The 12,009-nt window shown below is 47.5% G+C and overlaps 1 protein-coding gene across 1 annotated transcript in view; it reads right to left on the bottom strand.

Moving 5' to 3' along the window:
* Positions 1–12,009, bottom strand: part of LOC144821751 (uncharacterized) — a 1,041,341-nt gene that overhangs the window by 649,393 nt on the left and 379,939 nt on the right. The gene's annotated exons all lie outside the window — the stretch shown is intronic.

The raw sequence follows: 12,009 nt of genomic DNA, 5'->3' as shown, positions 1-12,009 counted from the left end.
ATCCATTGTCCAAGTCCATGTCCCTGTCCCTGCTCCCTTATTACAGCCCTGAGTGGCCGTTGTTCTGCTACTGTCCTTCCTGCCTTCTCTGAACAGTTAGATTGCTGCCCCATCCACCTCCTCCCTATCCTCTGTTGTCTGAATCCATGGACTAGCCTCCTCTCTCCTGCCATGCATGGTCTGATATGCTGCCACTGATCTCCATTTGGCATGATGTACCAGTCCACTCCTTCTGCCCTCTGTTGCCCAATTCCATGCTCCATCATTGACCTCCTGCTTTGCCTCTGTGCTTAGCTTGCTGCCGCTATTCTCCTACCCCCTGCCCTCCGATGTCTGTGTGCATGCTCCTGCTCCATCCTTTTTGCCTACCATGTTCCATGGACCTGCCACTCCTATCTACTCTGAGTGTTCTGTTGAGCTGCCACTCCCCTCCCACCTGCCTAGCATTGTCAGATGTCTGTAACCTGTATCTGCCAACTGCACCCTGCCTGTCCACATTCCATGCCCCTATCCCCTTCCTCCTGTCCCCCATGGTCCATTTTACTGCCACACCCTTCTGCCCTCTCTGGTCTGTTGTGCTGAAACTGCTCCTCCTGCTTGCCCCACATGGTCTGTTGTGAGACCCTCTCCCTGAATTCTCTTGTCTGTGCCCAGGTCTTAACCCTCCCTTCTATCCTCGATGGTCCTTTGTGCATGCCCCTGCACCCTCCTTCTTGCCCATCATAGCCCCTGAGCTGCCAATAACCCTCCTGCTTGCCATGCATGGTCTTCTGTGCTGCCATGGCCCTCCCACCTTCCCTGTGTGGTCAGCAAGCTGTCATTGACCCCCTACGACCTACCCTCCATGGTCTGTGTGTATGCCATTATAGTCTCACTGTTGCTCTCCATGGTGTGTCTTGCTTCTAGTGCCCATCCTGCCTGACCTCCATGGTCATCTTGCTGCTCCTGCCCCGCCCCCTTGCCCCCAGCCCTCTGTTTTCCTGTGCAGACCCCTATTCCGTCCCTCCTGGCTTGTCAGTTCCATTGTAATGCCCCAGGTCCGTCCCTCCTGCCCTTTATTGTCCGTTATGCTCCAGCTTTCTCTCCTGTCTGTCCATTATGGTCAGCTAGCTACCCTTGCCTCTTTCCACTCCGTTCTCTGTTGCCCATGTGCATGGTCCTGACCCCTCCCTATTGCTTTCTATGGATTGTTGTGTTGCACTTCCGTCCCACATGCCCTGTGTGGTGTATTGTGCTGCTGCAAACCCTGATGCCTGCCCTGTAGGGTCAGTTTGGTGCACCTCTCCATGTCCCTCCTGTCCTCTGTTATCCGAGTTCATGTCCCTACCCCAATCCCTCCTGCCTTCCATGGTCCAATGTACCATACTTGCTAACATTTTGAACTTGGTAAGAGGGAGATTTTGAAAAAAAATGGGGTATTGATTTCCCCCCTTGACTTACATTGAAAAAGAGGAGATTGTAGATAGGAGACAATTCAAATAAAGCCCATTTGGGCTTAAAAACATTGGACGTTTCCTGGCTGAATCTGGTCTGTGGGCATGTATGGTTGTACTACCACTGCCTCTTCCTTCTGCCCACAATGGTCTATTATATTGCTTCAGCCTCTCTTGCCAGTCCTGTATTGTTGATTTGTTGCCCATACTCCCCTTTCCACTGCCCTCCATAGTCTGTTGTGCTGCCGCTGCCCTTCCTGCCTGCCCATTGTGGTCAAATTGCTGCCTCTGCACCCTCCTACCTGCCTTTAATTTTCAGAGTCCATGTCCCTGGTCTCTGCCTCTGAACAGTATCCTAATGAACAACTAGATTGCTAACATTCCATATTTATTACAAAAGTGTGGATCGCCTGAGGTCATCTTGATGTAATCAAAACTGTAATAATTAGAGCATTTCCTTTAGAAATTACATATATAAGAGGGTCTTATTTGCATCAAATTATGGTTAGTGCTCTAAAAAACTAAAATGAGGACATATGTTCTGAGTTTTCAAATAGCGACAAAGCACTTTTAAATTATTTGTTATCTTTATGGTTTTTTGTCCAGTTGACCACTTGACTAAATGTTGCACTTAGGGGAGAGGATGTGGTGTTACTTCCAGAGCTGCAGCCTTTGGAGTTTCTGCTTCAGCTCAACATTCTGTGATTCTGGTCAAATCACTTAATCTCCTCATGTCTAAAACCAAAATGAATTTGTTCTTGTGTGATGTAACCAATGCTCATGTAAAGCACTCCAATACCTGACAAGTCTGCACTATATAAAACTGAAAAAACACAAAAAATAAAAAGTGTTTTGCACACTTCTGTCATTGGGCTACATGTAGGATATATCTGGGTGATATTTGTGCTACATTTGGGCTCTTTTGTCTCTGGTGGCCATCTTGGGAAATGTATTTGTTATGAAGTTTCCTAATTTCCTCATTTACTGCAGTCTCCTCAGTAGGAAATGCTTTCAGGTATTCAGATATGTCACACATTTGTCATAAATTCTGAATGTTAGCACTCTAGTTGCTCATTTTAATTTTAATTTAATTTAATAGCGATTTGTAAAGCGCCTGGTGACCCAAGGGCATCCCCGCGCTATAGGAGTTGTAATCCAGTTGAGGGAGAAGGAGGGAGGAAGGACGTTTAATTGGGAAATAGGTGTGTTTTCAATTTTTTTCGAAATACCAGGTAGTTGGGTTCAAGTCTGAGGGAACGTGGAAAGGCGTTCCATCCAGTGGCTGCTTGGACAGAAAAGCGTCGTCCTCCTGTGCGTGTCTTTTTGAATCTGGGGATGTTAGCCAGGTGCTCATTCTCGGATCGTAGGGATCTGGGTGCTTTGTAGTGAGTGATCATGCTGCTGAGTATCGCTGGACCGGATCCGTTGATCAGCTTGTGTGTCGTGCACATGGCTTTGAAATGCACCCTTTGGCGCACAGGGAGCCAGTGCAGATCCCTGAGGGCAGGTCTGGCGGACACTCTAGGGGGAAGGTTGGTGAGCAGACGTGCTGCAGCGTTCTGTGTACGCTGCAGTCTCGTCAAGGTGGCCTCAGGGGCTCCCAGGTAGACCATGTTGCTATAGTCCAGGCGAGACAATACTAGCCCCTGGATAAGCAGTTTCCTGGAAGCAGGTGGTAGTAAGGGGAGAATTTTGCGGGTCGTGCGCATGAGCCCGAAACAGATACCCGAGGTTTTGGCTGCTTGCGTCTTCATAGAAAGCTCTGGTTTGAGCCATACGCCGAGGGTCTTGATTTCACGCTTCGGGGGGGGGATTTCTCCGAATACATCGGGCCAGAGTGCTGGAGGGATGGTCGTCCATTGTTTCCCCAGGAGCATCACTTCCGTCTTTGACCCATTTAATTTTAAGGATGAGTCACTCATCCAACTGTGGATGTCTGTGAGGCAGTTGGTCAGGTTCTCTGGGTGGTCGACTAGTTGGGATAAGGAGATGACCAGTTGAGTGTCATCAGCGTAGCTTACCATTTTTATGTCAAATGGTGTCACCACGTCCTCAAGGGGGGCCATATATGCATTAAAAAGCGTCGGGCTCAGGAAAGAACCCTGAGGGACCCCGCTTGTGAGGGGAAGGGTGGATGAATGGTGATTGTCGTCCCATACCTGGAACGTGCGCCCAGTGAGGAAGGATTCAATCCAGCTGAGTGCCGTCCCGGTGAGCCCTGCTGCTGCAAGTCGATGGAGGAGGACACGGTGGTTGACTGTGTCGAAGGCTGCGCTGAGATCCAGGAGGATCACTGCCACTGACCCTCCTGAATCCAGGATGCGCCTTGCCTCCTCGATAACGGCAAGAAGGGCGGTGTCTGTGCCATGACCCGGGCGGTATCCAGTCTGGGATCGCCGTAGTATGTTGTTGGTCTCAAAGTACTGAGATAATTGTTCGTTGACCAATTTCTCGGCTACCTTGCTGATTCCGGGGAGTAGTGATATTGGACGATAGTTTGACATGTCCGCTAGATCAAGCTGGGTTTTTTTTAAAAGTGCCTTTACCACCGCACTTTTCCAGCTGTCAGGGACAGATCCCTGGGCGAGCGAGCTGTTGATAAGCTCCATGACCGTGGGAATGATGACAGGGGCCACGGTTTTGAGGAATCTGATGGGTGCTGGGTCCAGAGGAGATCCGCTTTTCATTTTAGTCAGAGTTCGCTCTACCTCTATGCGGGTTACTGGCCGGAATGTCGCAAATATGGGATCACTGTAGTAAAGCTACTGCTCACCATGGAAGTCTGCTGCTGGTATTAAAAGTGCATGTTTCAGTCTGCATGTCAGAATGTTTTAATGAAATAGAAGAGGATTTGAGAAGTCACTCAAAATGTGCCCTAATTTTTCTTTCTTCAGCACTAATCATAATTTCTATGGCAAAATGAACCCCCTCATTGTGTTCCTTTTTAAATTAAATGTTTTAAGTGTTACAAGTTTATTCCAATCAAGATGGCTTCAGGTGTGCCATACTTTTGTCATAAGTAGGACTGTTAGCGCTCTAGTTGTTCTTTAGAACACTCTGGGAAGCTGCAGTAGAACACATAGGAATCAACTGACAGTCTTTGCCCTTGTGGGATGTACATGTTTTACTGAGAATGTCATACTTCATTCTCACATGACTGAGAAAGATAAAGTAAATTTACAGAAAATATGCTCTCAGTTTAGCTTATAGATCACCTTCCAAACCTCTGTGGGAAAAGCATGAGAAAATAGTTTTCTCTCAAGCATGATTCATGATATCCCAGCAGAAGGCTTTTTCACATGGTAAAATCACCTTAGAACACACCACAATTCCTAAAATGAGTATGGTACCATCAACAAATGATTTATAATTAAATTAAATCTTAAAACTTTCTATTAACTGTAATGCTTTTCAATGAGGTGCTATCATGTATATTGGTCCAAAGATGGCTGCCAACACTTGTGGATGAAGTGCTGACAGCCAATCATATCTCACGATGAGATGTGTGGTTAGGCTCCGCCCAGATATATATATTTATTTTTCCATTAATATTTTAAAAACTACTGAACGAATTTACATCATTTGACAAAAAGGGCTCTTTCTGAACCAAGGGCTACCTTTTTTCCAAATTTGGTGTAATTCTGTTCAGCAGTTCGGGCTGTATCTGTGTCTAAAGTTTCCTATGGAAAATTGCATGGAGAAAACACGTTTTGGGACCCCCTTTTTTCTCAGCCCCCGTTGGCCGAATCACCCCGAAACTTTCAGGATAGGAGCGAACCGGAGTGGGCCATAAGTTTTGGAAATTTCGCAAAGATTCGTCAATCGCCTCCAAAGTTATTGGGAATAGAATGTTGTGATTTTCCTATGGCAACTAGGTCCTAACTATAACTACCTACTGGCGATTGCTAGTAGGTAATATATATATATATATATATATATATATATATCTTTCAACTTCATGGGTTAAGGATGTAAGAAGCACCGCACTCGCTCAAAACCACTGTTTGTTGTTAACACAACCAACCTATACGTTTCAAAGTTCAAACCTTGTTTTTCAATGGGGAGCAACAGAAAAAACGATTTACTAGATAAATATGATCTTTCACAATTTTATTTGTTATCCATTTGTTTCATGAACAATTATCATAAGGAAATTCAATGTGTGTACAATCAAAGCATATTGTACAAATATTTTTTAAGATCAGTCTCTGTTATATTCTATATAGGTACCCTAATATAGGCCCAGGTAACATCGTAACCCTTCACCTATATTCTTCTCTACCTTACATACATAACGGTTTATAGGGACTGATCTTTTACTTAGATATGACACTATTTCAAAATCTCATACATTATGCATGAGGATTCTTGGAAGCACAGCAGGACTACCATCTCCTGTATATTATCTGTTAGAAATGGGGGTTTCTAGTTGGCAATGGCTAGCGCCAATGTCCTAATTGGGACCCTTCTTCCTAAGTCAGGGCAAGTGGGCTACCCCCTTTGGTAACCCCTGCTCAACCCTGTGGTAATGTAGCACGAGCAGTTAGGCCTATCTCAGATGCAGTGTGTGAAGCATTTATGGCCACGTACAATAAGGCAGTAATGACACCACAAAAGGACACAACTCGGGTAGATATGGAAAAATAATATCTTTATCTAACAGTTACCTCAAAGCTCTTAAAGCGTTTCAACAACTATAATTTATGTCAACCTGTAGGGACTCAAAGAGACAACAACGTATTCACCCAAAGCGTGACACTGACTGAGTTCAGGGCCGGGGCCCACGCGACCCGTTGCACACCAGATACCTGTCGTTGGAAGGGAATACAGCACTCAGCTTCTGGACGAATCAGAGACGGTGATAGGTGGACTCCCAGCGACCACAAGTCTTGGAGGCTGAGGTCCGCAGCGTGCACTCACAGTGGTTTGGGTACTCGGGGACAGGCGGGCGCTCAGTTGCAGCAGCATGCGCCTGCAGTGGCCCGGGCTGGTGGAGGTGAGGACTCTCGTCGTGCAGCTGTGTGGTGGGCTCACAGCGGCAGCAGCTCTCTTTTAGCTGTGGCGGCCCACAGGACAAGCCCCAAGGATGCAAAGTTGTCAACGGTGTAGGCGGCCACAGCTCCCTCTTAGTTGCAGCGGCCCATAGGGCAAATTACGAGGATTCAAAGTTGTCAATGGGGTGGGCGCTCAGCGGCCACGGCTCTCTCTTACCTGCAGCGGCCCGCGGGGCAAATTACGAGGATGCAAAATAGCACAGGGTGTGGGCATTCAGCGGCTACAGCTCTCTCTTGAATGCAGCGGCCCACACGACAAATCACTATGATGCGCATGAGCAAAGGGTGTGGGCACTCAGCGACTACAGCCCTCTCTTGGCTGCGGCAGCCCAAGGGACAAATCACGATGATGCACAGTAGCAAAGGGTGTGGACACTCAGCGGAAGCAACCCTCTCTTGGCTGCGGCGGCCCACAGGACAAATCACGATGGTGCACAGTGGCAAAGGGTATGGGCCTTCAGCGGCTTCAGCTCTCTCTTGGCTGCGGAGGCCCACCGGACAATTTACAATGGAGCACAGTAGCAAAGGGTGTGGGCCCTCAGTGGCTAGAGCTCCCTCTTGGCTGCTGTAGCCCATGGGACAAATCACTGTGATGCAAAATGGCAAAGGGTGCGGGCACTCAGCGGCAGCAGCTCTCTCTCAGCTGCGGCAGTCCGCACGACAAAGGATGGTCTCAACCAGGTGGGCACCACGGTGGACGCTCAGTGGCCACAGCTCTCTCTCAACTGCAGTGGTCCACGCAGATTCAGTGGAAGGTCTGAAGGTGCAGATTCAGGTAGGCGCTCAGCGGCGGCAGCTCTCTCTCTCAGCTGCAGCGGTCCACACGGATCCAGTGAAAGGTTTAAAGATACAGATTTAGGCGGGCTCTCAGCGGCGGCAGCTCTCTTCTTAGCTGCAGCGGTCCACACAGGTTTAGCAAAAAGGTTCCACGGTTCAGAGCAAGACGAGCACTCAGCGGTGGCAGCTCTCTCTTAGCTGCCGCGGCCCACACAGGTTCAGCAAAAGTTTAGAAAGTCTCAATTTTGATTCAGGCGGGCTCTCAGCTGCGACAGCTCTCTCCTAGCTGCAGAAGCCTGCACAGGTTTAGCAAAAGTTCAGAATTGCCCAGTCCGAGGCCCTCACAGTAGAAGTAGAGGCTCCGGATTACTCGACGGAGGCCTCACCTGCAAGCAGAACTCCTCGCACAGGAATTCTGATGGCTGACGGGGTTAAGTCTAATGTCTCTGAAACTTCTGCAGGAGGCGCTCTCAATTTAGGCCCTCGGGTAGTTTCTTCGGCAAGCTTCATGAAAGTTGCAAAGTCCCTTCCTCTGTTCACTCGGACAAATTTCGTCTTGACATCCAGAAGGAACACACTTGGCCAAAGTTCCAGAGCAGCATTGTATACCTAAAACGTCTTAGTTCTCCAAGGTTGCAAATCACTGACTCCGGTCAGGACCAGTTCGGTAGGGTCAGGGAGAACTTGCTTTACAAGGCGACATCCTGCCCTTTCAGAATGAGGGGGTCTGCTATCAGAAACCCAGTGGGAGGTGGAGCCATCATTCACCTTGCCAGGCACGGCCCTGCTCGGATCAAAGAGTCACCCCTCCCCATGCTCTGAATAATGATCTCTCTCTCCAGCCAGGTCTGACCCAGCTGGCCCTGCTGCTCCTAAACCAGACAGCCAATACACATACTCGCAACAGCCTACAGTAAAGCTTAGGTAAGAAACTACCACGTTTTCAGGAAAGGTATTTCAAAACATGTAATATATAAACGGTTCTTACTAAAAGGTGCCCCTCAATGTCCTGAGCATATAGATATCAAACTCAAGGTTCCTATCAGGTTCCTAGGGCCCGATAGGATGATAGAAAGAATCTTTAAACAGCCCATCCCGGCCTATGAGAATGGATCGTTTCGCAGTAGCGACAGTGAAATGGAGGGTAACGCACTATTGAAACAGGCTACACCGATGTAGCTATTATCGTTATCCTTATTCATACAGTCATTTACATACAGGGAGCATTTGCGCTGTGGCACTGAGTAGCAGTGGCACGATGCCAAGAACATCTAAATCCAGCCAATATAAAAGATAGGGAGAGTAGAGAGGAAGGGAGACCCACTCCAATGATGCCAGGTCTAATAATATCTATGTACAAAGTTGATTCATGACATCATCCTAATTCTGACAAAGTAATACAACGAGGTAGGACCCCTGGGGAGACCTACGGCTATGTATACAACTCATCTTACTAATATAGAAAGAGGAGACCAGGACTTCCCGGCCGACACACTGACGCAAAGACGCTGAGGTTCCTGCATGCAGACACTCCAGCTCGCAGTGGTCTAACATTCCTTGTGGGGTGTCCAACCCGAAACCAGGACGGGGTCCCACAGTCTCTCACTTCAGGTAATGGGGTTGATTTGATCCTAGAGGGATTCTTGGTGTAACACCTACACACTTGCTAGGTACACTTAGGAACATCTAGTTAGAATGGCATTGTCGGAGTACGCATCATTTTATTATCATGTATTTTATATACTCGTATGTATTCATGAATATTGCAAGAAGGTAGAAATTTACCATCTGTTTACTTTCATAGTGCTTCTAATCATTTATCTAGGTTACTGTCTCTTGAATGTTGCTGCTGCTAAATACTTATTGAAAATTCAGAGTACGTTTATTCTGTGTATCTCTCTGAGACTAACTGAGTATGCGTGAGTGACTGAGCTAAAAGTTGCATATTGTTTCCACGATCCTGAGGGATCAGGGTTGTCATGTTCGATGGTTGCCAAGAACTATTCTCTCCTTAGTAAGGGGAGATTATAGTGGCACTGTGAGCGAGCTGATACAGAAGGCTAACATACCCTGTGGGGGTGTTTAGAATCAGTCTGACACCAATACTACAGTGTATGTTGTCCAAAAGTATAGATCCTGTATAGTTTTTATAGGAACAACACCTCATAAGATTTATAATGCAGAAAAACATTAATCCAGGCACAGTGTATTGAACAACTGTTCTTGAAATATATTGCCATAAACAAAATCTTAAAATAGGTCTTAGATAGTTCCTTTTGAACCCAGCCATCACGGGTTTCGCGGTCTTAAAACTGCTACATTATAGATCGTGTTCCTCACCATTTGCTCTTAGGACAACTCAGGCAAGAAACATGTTGACCGTATAACTTGTGCCACTTCTGAACATTATTTCAGCAGTGTGCCACCAGTATTTTTAGTTTGGGTGTGGAGGATTCGCTGATTAAAGTATATTCTGGAATACCTCCATATCCCATTTTTTTTTATCACACTGAGCATCTACACTTTTCATATTCATCTAGACGACAAGGCCCTATACCCACACAACACCTAACGGCATTTAGGAATAAAAAATCTGAAAAGGAGCACGCCCTATGATGAAGTTGACAACCAGCCGGGTGTGTGAATGCCCTAATTCCTATAGGAGAATCCCTGCCCCCCTATACCTTGGACTGATGAGCGACTAGTCCCCTGTCCTCTCCTCTCTTTCCTTCAGGAACTGCATACCTTCTTGTATTACGTATTCAAAGGGGCATCTATGCTGGACCTAATAACCCCCAGTCCCTCTATTTCTTTAGATACATCTCCATCTATACAATGGGGAGCTACATGTGTTCTGAAAGGAAAAAAGGCTGCCTGTGAAGAGAAGGTCCCGGGACAATCTAGAGGCAGCCCTATTTCAGTATGAGCTACCCCGCTGGGGGCCAACATTACCAGTTGAGTCTGAGGAGAAGGACTTCTCTGAAAGTGAGGAACAAACAGAAAAAGATGTCTGGCTTCTAGCTTGTGAGCAAAGGCTGAGAGAGCTTGACGAGGAGCTCAACAGGGCTGAGGCCAAGAGGGCCTTAACCCAAGAAAAGGAAATGTGTGTAGCTCAGGAAGTGAGCTTGGCTGGGCTGGATGTGGAGTCCAGCTCAGATGGTGGCAGCAAGAAGGTGTCATCTAGTGCTGAGGAAAAAGTACATACATCCGGAGATGTGGCATCTGGCTTGAAGGAGGGGGTTAACATACACCAGGGGGTTCAGGTTTGTGAGGTAGCTCCAGTGGTGCGCAATGTACCTGAACTGGATTGGGGTACTGGCATAGGGTATCATATTCCAAGTGGTGGGAGGGACACTTTACTCGCTCTAGAAGAGAGGTGCTGGGAGAAGGGTTCCCCCATGGTAGAAGTCCTGGTATGTGAGTGTGGAGACCAGCCAGAAGAGTGTGAGTTAAGCAACAGAGACAGTCAGACACTGTCTTCCCAGTCTCAGAAGAGTGATGTGGGGTACTTATGTGAGGCACTGAATGGTGAGGCAAAGCGTAGCTTGGTTAGCACCTGTGTGGGCTGTGTGATTCAATTGGTGGAGAGCATAATTTACATCCCTGTTTTCCAGAGCTATGCACCTGGAGGAGTGTGAGTTCTCTGACCCGAGGGAGCTCACACTGGAGGCAGACTTTTTGGTGGATTCCACAGGGTCTGAAGAAACATCTGGGAGTGATACTGAAGGAGGTGGCTCCGTTTTTCCCCAACCAAGTGAGGTAGAGGAAGGTTGTGGTGACCCAGATATGTCCCAGAGTAATGGGAGGGGTTTAGGGTCCCATGTCCTGTCTCAGAGGAGAAGGAGTGGGGGGCTCTGTCTCGAGGTGCACGAAACCCAGTCGCAAAGCCTGGTTGGTTCCATAAGGGAACACCAAGAGGGGGGCCTGTTCCCCCTGAGGGGGATCCCAAGGTGTCAGTTGAGCTGGGGGAGACTGCTGTAACTAGCATTCCTCCAGCTCTGGTGTCCAGTTGGGAGAGGGCATGAGTCCAGATAGAAGGGTGTGGGGGGATGCAGTCCCCAGTGGAAGGACCAGTGGATCAGGGGTTACCAGCTCTGAGGTCAGAGCACCCCAGGACTGTCACTGGTGATGACCTTGTTTCCATGGGAAAAGCATTTTTTGTTTTGCTATAAACTTTGAAGCGTTTTGTGAATCTACATTAAATTTGCAACCCTAGTGTGCAAGTCATTTCAGTTGCTGTTTGAAAGGTTTCGGGACGATTCGTCAAGCAGGGGCTGAGAAAAACAAGTTTTTCCCCATGCAATTTCCCATATGGATTTTAGAAACAACTACAGCCCGAACCACTGAATGGAATTACACCAAATTTGACTGAAAGATAGATCTTGGTCCAGAAAAAGTGCCTTTTGTAACTTGGTGTAAATCTGTTCAGTAGTTTTGGATGTATATCTAGAGATATGGATCCAACACAGTGGATCTGCAGATGCACGAGCCAACAGCAATACTGTGATTGGCTGGCCGCAACCTGAAAGAAAAGTTGCAGACACCATTTTGCCAATCGGGATACTGCTTCTCGGGGGGTGAATAAATAGGATATAAGGGGTCAAGACCTTGTGGGACTGATGGAGGTGTGTGCAAGGAACCCCTTGTGGGCAACAAATTGCCCAAAAAGGTTTGTTTGGTGCTCATGAGGATTTGAAGATACACGCTGTGCTCAGCGTGATCCCCCATGTGAATCTTCAATGGAT

This window comes from Lissotriton helveticus, chromosome 2_2, assembly GCF_964261635.1.
Source record: "Lissotriton helveticus chromosome 2_2, aLisHel1.1, whole genome shotgun sequence".
In the NCBI taxonomy this organism is placed as follows: Eukaryota; Metazoa; Chordata; class Amphibia; order Caudata; family Salamandridae; genus Lissotriton; species Lissotriton helveticus.
Note: the sequence above shows the minus strand (reverse complement) of the source record. Positions and strands in the feature narration are given on the sequence as shown.